At 33.5% G+C, this 12,985-nt stretch overlaps 1 protein-coding gene and 1 long non-coding RNA gene across 25 annotated transcripts in view; both read right to left on the minus strand.

Annotated features, from left to right (window-relative positions):
* The window catches only part of LOC127865642 (uncharacterized), a 5,517-nt gene extending 4,629 nt beyond the window's left edge, over positions 1-888 (minus strand). The window contains exon 1 of the long non-coding RNA XR_008042714.1: positions 756-888. This is a non-coding gene — a long non-coding RNA (uncharacterized LOC127865642). The remainder of the gene's footprint in view (positions 1-755) is intronic.
* The window catches only part of LOC127865631 (neurogenic locus notch homolog protein 2-like), an 85,935-nt gene that overhangs the window by 35,491 nt on the left and 37,459 nt on the right, over positions 1-12,985 (minus strand). The gene's annotated exons all lie outside the window — the stretch shown is intronic.

Here is a 12,985-nt window from a genome sequence, read left to right on the forward strand (position 1 = left end):
TTAAGCATCATATTGCGTCCAATGTAACGAATTGCGCGGAGGAATGAAAATTTTGGATAAACCCACATTATAACCATACTTCAAGTGATTTGCTGTATAAACATTTTATGAATGTCATATTTGTCTTAATCTTAAAAAGGCATATTTTTCTCTAAACTTGGAAGGTTTCAATCACTGAAAAAACAATATCTTTTCTATGTTGACACAAGTATTGGAGATCATAATAATAGATTTGAATGACCAAACAGCTTGGCTCAATCTTAGCGACAGAGCAACAAAATAATATACGACATTCGTTTTTCTCAGTAGATTGTCGTTGCACAATCTAGAAAGACTATCAAGATCGATTTTGACAGTCTTATAATTAAATAAACGTAAAGGTTATACATTTCAGTCCTTCATACAACACTATTTGATAATATAAATTAGTTAAATCAAATAACATATCCAGAATAATCGCAGACGCATGTTATGGGCTATGGGAAAGGAGCATTGAGATTAACTCACATATATATGCATTAATGAAGTCATTCATGTAACGCATAGGAAGAGATGTAAGGAAACAACGTGTCCGTCCGACGAAACTTGACCACATGCCAATAAACTAATAATTTACACACCAAATAAAGTAGTGCTTGCCATCGCCTTATTACATAATATTCCAATAATGGAATTAGCGGATAATCTAAGGCATGCTTTATGGCTGTTATACATTGAAATCGTTATTAATACCAAAATACATCCCAATGGGCTACCTGTGTATGAAATCCAATGTAAAAGAAAAGCATATCCAATTATATTCAACATCATTTCTGATGAATAGAACGAACGAATATGTACGTATGTTAGCAATGAAATTAAATCCTTATCTTCTGCCGACACAATTTGGACACTAGAGCCGCGTTTTAAGTGTGTAATTAGAAAGTTAAAGTTAAAAGTTAAAGTTAAAATAGGAAGTAACATCAAAGAGTGTTGGGAATATTGGTGAATTTATTAGTCCCCTACCGGTGAAACCGGATGGGACTTATGGTTTGCGCTCTGTCTGTCTGTCAGTCAGTCAGTCAGTAAGTATGTCACACTTTTCTGGATCCTGCGATAACTTTAGAAGTTCTTCATATTTTTTCACGAAACGTAAAACGTGGACAGATGGCAATATGGAGATTATGCACGTCATTTCATTTTGTTCCTACGTCAAGAATTATGGTTGCTATGGCAACAAATAGAATATAAATATTGCTGAAAATGGTGGATCCTGCGATAACTTTAAAAGTTCTTCATGTTTTTTTTATGAAACTTAAAACATGTACAGATGGCAATATGGGGATAACGTCATTTCAGTTTGTTCCTACGTCAAGAGTTCTGGTTGCTTTGGCTACAAATAGACTAGAAATATTGCTTAAAATGGTGGAGTTTCACCGGTAGGGGGCTTTAATTGCTTGGCAATAGTCTTGTTGTGTATAGTATATTCGAATATCAATATATTCTGATACTTGATAGCTCATGTTAATATGTAGACCACCCATTTGTTTAAATTTGTATTAACACATATAAGTGCAAATGACATTAAGTTGAGTATTTGCGTAGAAAAAACTAGAATGACCATTTTCATGGCCGTTATTTCATAGTTATTTTCATGGCCAATTAGAAATTTAAACCTAAAGATATGACGGACTCGTAATACATGTAAATGCGCATTAAACAGATCAATGCTACGATGCCTAACATGATGTCATGGAGATTGCTTTACACTTGTGTGTATACTTATATTCTTTATATGAAGTGAAATACTTTTTGAATCATTGCCACATGTAAATACAATTTACGAGATGGTAACACACATGGCTATGGTTTTATTTGTTGTCAATTAAATATTAATGACGTAAACGTTGGACTGAAAAAACATGTATTGGTTTATGTGAATATAAGTTGTGCAGTTTTAATATTGTCAAATAAGTAATTGACCTGTGTTGATGGGCTAACTGTAATGTAAAGCAAGCTTTTTTAGCAGTATACATTCAAAGTGCTTGACTCTGATCTTTCCAAAATTAAAGACGTTCGGAAGCTGTCATTAGTTGTACTCTCTCTCTCGAATCTCATGTATTATATGCAACGTACTGGCACATGGTCGCAGTGTAGATATAGATCTGTTTAAAGTGATATTATGGGCATATTACAGTTTATAAGTGTCTATCGCAACCGTTGTTTATTTTTGGTGTTTTCACTTCATATACACTTATATTTGTTAAGCCAACATCAACATACTTTAACAATGTCGGAAAGAGAAAAATAATGCATTTGAATATCAACCGTACTTTCGTTTTGACAACTTACGACAGAAATGATCCGATTTACGATGTAAATCTAGATCTAGTTTTAGTGCAGATTAGTTCATACGACACAAAGACACTTTTTTGTTTTACGGATCATTTCGGCTTAGAGGACTGGGTGAGTCACGTAAAATATCGAATATAATATATATTTTTTATAAACAACTGGTAGCAAGATGAGTTGCAGATAAATCGTCAGTAACCACATTTTAACTAACTCTTTTGACCTGTTAATTCTTTTCAGCTCAATTCAACAGTGAAAAATGACCCATAATATCACTTTGAGCTGCTTTATATACTATGGTGTGAAACACCGTGTGTATGTTTTTGTTGGATTAACAAATAAAACAATGTTTTAATTAATATTTCACTCGTCCATTTTAAAAACATGCACATGTATATACTTATTCATGTATAATGCACGGTTCTATGAACGTTCAACCGTTATACTGCTAGTATATAGCTTAAAATAATAAAAAATGACATCTCGCCTGGACGATGATCGCTCCGCCAACGTGGCTTAGGTATTAGAACCCCTTGACAAGTTTACGCATAAGTGGCCTCTTTGCCTATATATTGCCAATCATATTCAGGATGATTTGTATGGCCATTTTTTACCACCTACATGTATAACACGTAAAAGGGGTTTGTGGCATTTGTTTATTATGCATATGCAAAACCGAATAGTTTATAAAGAACATTAGCTATCTTTAACATGTATTCGGTACATTAAACACTCTCTCAAGCGCACTTACCGAAGATTAACATGTTACTTATGGAATGGTGGTATAAGTAATAAATTAACACGTCTTCACTGTTATTTACCACTTTTATTTACGAAAATAGTAACGATACATTTTTTTCAACATGTATTTGACGCAAAATAGCGCGTTATAACTGGGATTTTTGGTTAAGTTTTAAACGCTTTCTTACGCCGAGTGGGTACCAAAATCCCCTGTGTTATTACGTATAAAGTGATAATAATAATAATATTAAACATTGCTTATGGAACATTCATCAATCATTATAATTTAAAGCGAAAAACAACAAAATTATTATGTTCATTTTCTGATATCAATTAGCGTTCTATGTCGGCGATTTCATTGAGGCTACTTTATAAAGCTACCAGTATCAGACGCTCGCAAAGGTACCAAACGCCTCTAAGTTACCTCGAGTATTGGCGATATTAGTAATAAATAACTCTTATACGATGGCATGTATCGATACGTCTTTATGAAAATAGTAACATAAAATTTCTTCTACTTGTTTCTGACACAAAAGGCGAATTTTCACGGGGATTTCGTCAAGTTACGCTGAGTGAGTACCAATATTCCCTATTATTTTACATGTACACGTGATAAATTCATAATTAATTTTGTTAATATGACATTATCGGCTTTTTTGCAATAAATTAATGTTACATAAGCGGGATTTCGGTAATTCTACACATCAAAGCTTCCACTCGCACTTGTCAAGAACACATTTCCGCGTTTGATATGGTATAAATGCTATCCAACAGGATACCGACCGTCCGAGTTACATGCACGCCATTTACATCGTTTGACTATATTTTCTATGTCCGTTTTTTTTCCAAAAAATAAGAAATCGTTAAAAAAAACATGAACAAGGCATTCGGCTTGGCTCGAAATGAGGGACAGGTCGTTAGCAACCGGTGCGCCCGATTTATGGATCGCTTATTGGTCGATCGATATTTAGATAAGAATCAGATTGACAGTTGGCGAGATGTCAATAGTAAACGTGTACATAAATTGACACTTCGTGTGAAAAGTCATTAGTGCAAAAATATTCGTAATTATCGCGACACATTTGTATTATTGATTTCAGTAGGTTACTAAACGATATTTTCTCAAATTGCCTATTTCTTTTAATCCCCCTTTTTTTTTATTTATGGTCAAAAAAGAGAAAATCAGACGTATTCGATGTAATTGTATTGCATGGTGTTTCGAAAGTAACTCCATTTGTTCGTTCATTCCGTTTCGTTTATCCTATCATCTGGTTTGCATAGTGAGAGGGAGGAGTACAACATCCACATTTTTGGGGGCAATATTTTGCCTGCACGGTATCAGGGCAGAGAACTTCGAGGATATGAGGCAGTGCGCAGGCCGAACTGTCTTTGAAACCATGAGAGAATATGTCTGAAACAAAAACTGGATATTAAAGTGATATTATGGGCATCTTACAGTTTATAGGTGTCTATCGCAACCGTTGTTTATTTTTGGTATTTTCACTTCATATACACTTATATTTGTTAAGCCAACATCAACATACTATAACAATATCCCGGAAAGAGAAAAATAATGCATTTGAATATCAACCTCACTTTCGTTTTGACAACTAACGACAGAAATGATTCGATTTACGATGTGAATCTAAATCTAGTTTTAGTGATCATTTCGGCTTAGAGGACTGGGTGAGTCACGTAAAATATCGAATATAATATATATTTTTATAAACAACTGGTAGCAAGATGAGTTGCAAATAAATCGTCAGTACCCACATTTTAACTAACTCTTTTGACCTGTAAATTCTTTTCAGCTCAATTCAACAGGAAAAATGCCCATAATATCACTTTTAACGAGACTTTTCACAACGGTGAGCAATAACCCCGTACAGATGTATCGGTTATATTCAATGACAAATAACGAGTAAGACATAAGTAACGTGTTGATAACAGGTGATGAAAAAAGTTTTCAATTACACTTCTTAATAATTTAAGGTACTTTAAATTCAATTCCTTGCTTGTTGTAAACATAGTTAGTTCAACAAACTTATAGCACGCGAAGTCCTAGCAATACCCCTGGTTCAGCTCAAGGGCAAATAACTTAGCACACTTGATGATGAAAAAGTCTTTAACATACATTGTATACATGTCATGTCTAGGACATTTTTAAAATATGACATTCTCTAAAATTAAAATGGAATTTGTATCGCTTAATAAATATGTAAGTTGTTTGAAGTTTGTGGAAATTTTTAACAATTCAACGAGAACGCCTTTATGCAGATGTATCGTAACAATTGATTATGGCGAAATGAAATTGCAATATGCGAATTTGTTTTATGCTTTCCGGTGGTTAATAGAGAAATATCAGTGAAATAAAATTGGTATTCCACTGTTTTTAAACAGTGAAAAATAAGTGTCAAATATCGATATTTTTCACTGTTTTACTGTGAAATTACGTCATTTTTTCGACGAAATGACGTCATTAATCCAGCGAAATTATCCAATTAAACTCATAAACAATGTAAATAAACGGTCAAAAAAGCATAAATAAAAAGAAAATTTGTTGGATTCGATGGAATATCGATTTTATTTCACTCGTGATAATAGAAAATATATATTTTCACTCGTGGCTTCGCCACTCGTGAAAATATTTTTTTCTATGATCACTCGTGAAATAAATTCGATATTCCACCGAATCCAACAAATATCCTCTATTTATTATGAGCACATACCAAATGGCCATAGTTTGTGAGAATACTATTTTATTTCAAATCGACATTGTCACTTGACAAAATATCATTTTACTATAAGAAAACAAGTAACACAACGGCAAATATAATTACATTGAATATATTTTATTAAACCGTATCTGAAATTAGCGGAAAGCATATTTATTTAAACAGCTTTAGCATAGTTCTCATGCAACCGACCGATGTGTGACGCATTATTAGCCTCAGCCTGGTTTTATTACTCCTGCTATATTAGGAACAAGCTGTGACACTTTGGAATTAATTGCATATACCGTGTCAAGTATCTAAACAAAGATCAACAATATACTACCCTGTTTAGCATTGTGTTTATAACGGTAGTAGTAGTTCAACATGATGCCACATTGAAAAAAAAATTGGACAACCATTAAGTTTGAATACACATGATATGAACATCGGTAAAGGAAATAATATGATTATATGATAGTTAATTGCCCTATATATCAAGCTCAGAACAACCCATTCTTCTAAACGATATTAATTTTATATTTGTGTGCACACTTACTAAATTGAGAGCAATCTCTAGACAGTTTTGTCACCATTGGCATCATAGTAGTGGCCGCCGTCGTAAAACTCGCAGTGTTTGGTGTTGTCGTTGTTGGATAAGAAAAGGTAGTTGTTATATGAGTGGTCTGGTTTGCTTGAACAAATTTAAGTTTGTTTTAATTAAATGTGTCGGCCAAGGTAAACAATTACTCAAAACGAGCAATTAGAACATGTAGATTCACGCGATATCGGTGTCTTTATCAAGACAAATGTTTACCATTTACCATTTTTCTCAAATAGAAACTTTTTAATTGATTTAATACAATTGTATTGATTTTGTGCATAATATTATAGACGGTTTATCGAACTGCTTAGTAAATTTTGAAATTATGTTCATAGTCACCATACAAGTTCTGAAATAATTGTAGACGACACAGAACAAAACTTTTACAGGCAGCTGAACTATAATTTGCGACATGTTTAGCTATGTGTTTTCGGCTTACTGTAAGCTATAGAGCATATTGAACTTAACTGTTAATAAGTTGTATAAACAACGTTACAAATCGACAATATTTGACGATAAGGGACCCCGTTGGAAATAAGCTTTTTCATGTTTACATATCTAAGCTTTACGGGTTATCCTGTGTATACATCATGTTGTAATCTTATTTGGATCTGTGATAAATGGCACAATCCATGTAATGCATGTTTCTGAATATGATAATAATGCAATCTATACGTTATTTATTGCCTTGATTGTATTGAATTGTAAATTGCTTGACATGTATGCACAAATAAAACAAACAAAAAACAAATATTTTCTTGGTAAAATTGTCTAGAACTCCGAGATGTACCGTGTTTTTAAATTGCAAAACGATTTATATAATACATACACAATTTTCGAATGCATTTACTTATTTTCAGTCAAACAAGTTAAGTTTGCTCGATGTATATTGTTATAAACATTTTTATGTAACTTGGCGCGTATTAAAATATGGTCTGATATAAAAATGTTTAAATTTTGATTCGAGAATACGATTGGTTATATTTGACATTATATACATTTCAACTGGAATGATTTCAAGATACGTTTGAGTATTTAATAAATTTGTTGCGCACGAGCATATAAAAATGTGTTGATTTCAGTGCAAGGTCGTATTTTCATTTTATTTGCGGTCATAAAAATATTTCTACTTGTGAATCCGGCTCTCGTGGAAATATGTTTACATGACCACTCAGACGAGTGGTTCAGAAGAGTCAGGGTGTCATGGAAGATATTTTTTCAATTATCAAATTTATATCTAAGGCCATTGCAAAGAATTTGATTTATCACGTTAGAAGTACATTTGAGTGTAGTAGAGAAATATCTTGTACAACATTCCTCGGAGAGGGTATTTTGACCACGGAATGCAGTAAAAAATGGTCAATCTTGTGTACATGTATGCATTGTTAATCGGCATTTTAATAAAACAATGCTTTATTAATATGATTATAACAAATCACTTTTGATCAAGTGTAAACATGAAATATTATTATTATTATGTATATCCAGATAATAAGCAAATGGCTTGACTTCCCTTTTGCCTCTTTTCGTATAGAAAATGTTTTGATCTATGTCAGTGAATTAACACCATATATCAACTTTTGTAATTTTGCAAATACGTGTACCTTTGTTTGGATATATTTGCAAATGTTTACTCTCATTTGGGGCTTACAGATGAGACGTTTATAAGCATGAAAACCTGCCTCAATTCAGTATCAACCAAACCCTGAATAACGCACCGTAGGCTATGTGTTAAGTATTTTTTAGTCAGAATGAAAGGAAATTATATAGCATAGTTTATGTGGTATTATGATACTCGTGTAAGGTCAAGAATTCAATACTTAGGCTCGATTTGTCATTGTCGGCTCGGTAACTACTTTCATGTACACCGGGAACTCTTAAGTATACTTATATGTACCCCGGGTACGGTAAATATACTTAAACGTACCCGGTCGATATTAGACTGTACCCGAGTTGCATTCCCGCCCAAAATCCGATGTCTTAAAACGCGCTACCGAATACCGTAAAACGATATTGTTTATCTTAAACAAACTTCTCTTTTTTTTTAAACTGCATCAACATGCTTTTTTTAGTATAAGTTTCGATAATATTGAGGCCATTTAACAGAAAATTTACATAAATGTGAACATAATTAATTTATAAAAAAAAAAAAAACGACCGATTTAGCGTTAAAATTCTCGGGTACGTTTAAGTATATTTACCGTACCCGGGGTACATGTAAGTATACTTATCAGTACCCGGGGTACATGTAAGTAGTACACGAGCCGACAATGACCAATCGAGCAATACTTAGTCATAGCAATATTGCCGGAATACTGCAATACTTAGTCATAGCAATATTGCCGGAATACTGCAATACTTAGTCATAGCAATATTGCCGGAATACTGCAATACTTAGTCATAGCAATATTGCCGGAATACTGCAATACTTAGTCATAGCAATATTGCCGAAATACTGCAAACGGTCGGGAAGAGAGGTAACACATCCTTTTTAATATTGTGATCATCCTGATACGCTTATTTAAATTGACGATCACAAGAAGAATGATATATATCTGAACACTAGGGCTGCACCGAATATCCGAAATATCCGAGATTCGCGGATCCAAACGAGGATTCGCGGATCTAACCGTGATTGGTAAAATCGGTTTCGAATCCGGATCGTATTTGAGTTTAACCTTTCGTTTGCGTTAATTGTTTCTTTCGCCCATATACGTTTCGTAAAATTGTTTCTTTCTGTTTGAAAGGCTGACTGGTATGTAGTTTGTCACAATTATCACTACTTTTTCGACAAAAACATGATACTAGACAGTCTACTTTCGTTTTCGATGGTGCAAAATGGCGCAGAAGAAAAATCGCGATGCACATAAACAATTAAAATCCTCGGTGTGGAAGCATTTTGGGTTTCATCAGCATACTAATTCTGGCTTATAAGTGGTTGTTACGAAGTATTTTATTGATACTTATTGCAGATTGCGAGTAATGCGTTTTTTGCTTGTTAAAATACAGCGTTATTCATATTATATCTGACTGACATAGATGTGTTTAATATGAGACATTATTATTGAGAAATTTGTGGAATCTGGACCTGGGTATAATTTTTTTTCGAACAGCGTAAGTCAATTTTGTCATCTACTTAGTATTTGTTTTTGTTTTTGATGTCGTTATTTCTGCTTCCACCACTGCTGTTGCGGCTGCAGCTGCATCTACCAATGCTGCTAAAGTAGTATAAATATTAGTAGCTGTAAAGTTTATAATAATAATAAAAGTTAATTACTTTTCTCATAAGACATATATACGTTCTGGTGTTTCAAAACATAATAACATAATTTTGGTTATAACAATATTTATTATAATTTATTTTGCGTATTTTTACTTTCAAATTAGGATTCGAACCGATATTCGATATCCGAGCCTTTGGATTCGAATTCGGATCCGATTGAAATTTTGGATTCGGTGCAGCACTACTAAACACTCTCATTTTCTGTTAAGTTTAAATTAAATTCTGAGACAGGGGCGTGGATATTACCAGCGTAGTATATGCCGTACTTACTTTGATTTGAGACTAAATTGCGAATGTACTTTTCGCACGTATCAATCATCAATGGAGTCATCCATATTAACATCTGATTTTTACATTACAAGGAAATAATAGAACTATTAAAGATATCCTATTATTAAAACAATGATATTTAATGTAATTTTACATTCATTTAATTTTCATTATTTGAATAGTTTCTGAAATTTATATGTACTTGTTGTAAACAAGTCAGTAAAATAGCTTTTTTAACCAAAACACAAAGTTGTAACTGAGAGGCTTTGTGCGGGCGCGGGGAAAAAGGACGTACACTCCTTATGCATCAAAGGAACATTTTGATCTGCGTATATTGTTTTTAAATCAATTATTGCAATTTCTTTTATACATAAAGATAAAATATGACTTTTCTGCAGTGAAATAACAGCACTGAAAATAAACAAATTGTTATTTTCACCGGTTCGGAACTACTTTTTAAGTTTTAGATTATCAAATCAATATTTACCTTTTGCATTAAGCTTTGTTTTCCTAGAGCGAGTCATGTATTGTTTCCTGTATATAGGCACGCCACGGGAGAAAGGGTAACTTTTCAGCGAAAGGGAAACACCTGTTAATTATTTTCTTGAAAAATGGGCATAAAAGTAAAAGGAAATTTGTTCATGTCAGTGTAAGATCGTTTGTTAATTCACTCGAGATCATAGAAAAAATAATATTTTCACTCGTGGCTGCGCCACTCGTGCACAAAAATAATTGTTATGACCATGCGTTAATAACAAACGATCTTACACTGACATGAACAAATATCCTCTATATATACTGGTACATATATGATTCCAAAATAGGAATTCACTGTTCTTTGTTTGTCTATACTTCAGTGAAATGTAGTCGATTTTCCCCCTTTAAAAAGCAGTATTTATTAGAGAAAAAAGCGACATTTCAGAGTTTTTAATCTGTTAAGAATACATGTATTCCATTATCCATTATGTTTCGTCGTATATATGTATTGGAAACATTACATGTATGCATGTTTTATAATGTATTGTGAGTCTCAATGAACTAATGTTTTTGTTTATAAATCCACTCATGCATGATGAAGCTTGGTAAGAGAAAAAAAAAGAAATTAAACTCTTGAAATTCAAATATTGTAAGCGTCTGACATAAACATAATCACAACAAATAAGTGTTGTTTCACAAGAAGAATTTATACAATATTTAAATGTCCAGCCCTACCATCTGCAAGCAGACATTCATAAAAGTGACGAAGTTGAATGAAAACTTTTAATTTCAAGATGGAGTTTTAGTAGTTTTTTCTTTTGTTACAAAATATGTTTTAGCATCATTTTTGGACATTTATTTACCAAGAATCGATTGATTTATGCAGCGATAGATGTTTTAATGCATTTGCAATAGGTGTGTCTGTTTGTTTGCAAACAAAAGCAAGGGGCATGAAGAAAATACCGCGAGAATAGACGACCCGCGAGAATACCTGATATACGTAACATTTTATGCACACATAAAAAGTTGTATGTCATTGTATGCCTTTAATTACTTGTGTGTAACCTAAATAAATATTGTTACTATTTTTAAGTGTCCAATCATATCGAGTTATAGGATCACGTGAGCTCTCGTACCAATGAAAATCGATCCTGGCCATACTTCTTTTTTGGAATTCCTTCTACACAGTTGCGTCGTTATTATCGACAGAAATGTCAACACCCACCACCACCCCTTCTCCACCATATATTTTTTAAATTGTTCCGTTATATTTTTATCCGATTGTGTTTCTCTATAACATTTAATATTGTATCATTATTATAACTATCAAGGCTTTTTGTTTATATACATGTTTTTATACCTGTTTTTACGGCGTGTTTTACCGCCCACTTTGTCATTATAGGAAAAAACATGTTATATTTTCACTGTCTTTATGGCATTTTTCAATAAATGCCATTTTTTAATCGCGTGTTTTACCGCCAATTTTGTCATTATAGGAAAAACATGTTAAATTTTTACTGTCTTTATTGCATTTTGCAATAAATGCCATTTTTCAATCAGTCATATAGTGTTTGTTCTTTCGCTTATGACATACGAGTCCGTCCGATCCAAGACCTTTTCATTTCTAATTAGGAGAATACATAAAAGTAATATTAGCTCTTTGAGAAAGCTTTCAAATTATAGACAAACTCTGTGCGTGTACGATAACATAATTGGCTCTATTTTCTCCGTCATTGTTCTATTCAAATATAAAAAAAATCCGTATAAGTATTTTAGGTATGTCATTTTTTGGCTTTCTTTTCTCCGTCATTGCAGAATTCTATTCCATTATATTAAAAACACGCATAAGTATATTAAGTTTGTCAGGGGATATTGTATTGATCTCCGCTGTCTGTCCGTCTGTCCTTGACACTATCTCCTCCTACACTACTAGTACTAGAACCTTGAAACTAACACACTGTAGCTAAGAGAATATGTGCGGCGGTGCACAATTTGGAATTTTGATCTGACCCCTGGGTAAAAAGTTATGGGGGTTAAATGGGATAAAATGAGGACATTTTCACTCATTTTACTAACAACATGCGACGCACATAATAACTTTTCCCGACCAAACTCGACTAAAAAGGGTATACACGACTTCTTCTCGACCTCTTGTCGATAACACACGACCCCCACACGACTCATTCACGACGTCCACTCAACCATCTTTCTGATTTCCACTCGATCATCTCGACCTATACGCGAGCCCTATACGATCTCAGCTCGACCAAGTGGACCTCAGCTCGATCGACACCAGATCTTCACACGACCAGATCGAGATGGTCGTACTACACGACGTTTTGAACGTTCGTTTTGTTTTGTGACATGAGCTCGTGTATGGTCGAATATCAATCGGGAATTGATCGTGTACGGTCGAGTAGCCGTCGGGTAGAAGTCTAGTAAATATGTACATCAAATCGAATAGAGGTCGAGTGGATCGTGTTGCGATCTAAAATAACTCGGTTAGAGGTCGAGCGGACCGGGTACAGAACGTGTAAAAGATGTCGATCCGATCGCCACACAATTGCT

Source organism: Dreissena polymorpha, chromosome 2 (genome assembly GCF_020536995.1).
Source record: "Dreissena polymorpha isolate Duluth1 chromosome 2, UMN_Dpol_1.0, whole genome shotgun sequence".
NCBI classification, from domain to species: domain Eukaryota; kingdom Metazoa; phylum Mollusca; class Bivalvia; order Myida; family Dreissenidae; genus Dreissena; species Dreissena polymorpha.